The following is a 1218-nucleotide window of genomic DNA, read 5'->3' as shown; positions in this document are numbered from 1 at the left end:
CGGGGAGGCAGCGGCGCCCGCATGGTGCGGGGCGGGCAGCGGGAGCGCCGCCGGCCGCTCGCGCTCTGCCGAGGCGCAGCCCGCTCGGCTGCAAATAAACAGCGGCCGCCTCCCCGCGCCATCCCTTCTCCTCCTCTTCCTCCTCCTCCTCCTCCCGCCCCACCCCCCGCGCCCCCTCCTGGACGCATGCTCCTTGCCGCGCTGTCGCACCGCCGCCACCTCCTGAGCCCGTCGGCGCGGTGGGCTCTGCCCGCGGTGGGCTCTGCCCGCGGTGGGCTCCGCCGCACAGCGCGGAGGGGACGCGCCCGGCACGGCAGCAGCCCCACCGGGCCGTGCCGCCCGCGGGCGGGGAGCGCGGTCCCGCTGCGGCGGTCGGGTCGCCGCTGTCCCTGCTCTCTCAGGAGACGGGTGCAGGGCTGTCCTGCCGCCTGGGGCCAGCGCCTCCTTCTTCGACCCCCGCGGGCAGCCCCCTCCGCAGTTCCCCTGTGGACGGTGCTCACCTGGCCAGCGGCAGCATCCCAGCCGGCTCCACGACACCCACGCTGCTCCACAGCATCCACAGCGTGCATGCTGTTCCGTTATCGATGCTGCTGCACCGCATCCACACTGCTCCACGGCATCAGTGCTGGGGCACATTCTTCACGCTGCGGCGTCAGCTGTGCCAAACAGTCCCCCACTGTGTCCTGCTGGAGGAAAAGGCATTTTCGTGCCACAGAACATGTTTTTTTCTACTCTGGTCCATTTCCTGTCTTTATTCCAAAATCATTTGAGAGCTGCAATGTGTCCATACCCTCCCATGGATGACCTTTCTTGTGTTAGTGATAAGCCTCAATAACTTAAGGAAAGGTCATGGTCAGATCATCTATTCACCCATTTACAAAAACTACATCGTCACAGATTTTTCAAAAACCAGAAAAAGAAGGACTCTATTAATGGGGTTTTACCCTTTAAAGAAAACCTTCTGCTTATAACCAAACAAAGCAATAACACTGCTTGGCAAAGAGGCTTCTATTCAATTAGGTGAATGACAAACTGGACACACTTTGAATTTGTTCTTGAGAAAAGATACACTGAGCAGGGCTCAGCAGCAGCCTGTGCAGCTCCAAGCTGCTCCCCGTGTGAGCGTGCCTGTGAGCGTGTGGGAAAAAGATGGGAGCGGAAGCCTTGGAAAGTTCATGCAGGCTGTCCAGGGCAAGCCCGCTCCAGGAATGCTTTTTC

The sequence above is a fragment of the Pyrgilauda ruficollis genome, unplaced genomic scaffold (genome assembly GCF_017590135.1).
Source record: "Pyrgilauda ruficollis isolate IOZ18807 unplaced genomic scaffold, ASM1759013v1 scaffold73, whole genome shotgun sequence".
NCBI lineage: Eukaryota > Metazoa > Chordata > Aves > Passeriformes > Passeridae > Pyrgilauda > Pyrgilauda ruficollis.
Note: the sequence above shows the minus strand (reverse complement) of the source record.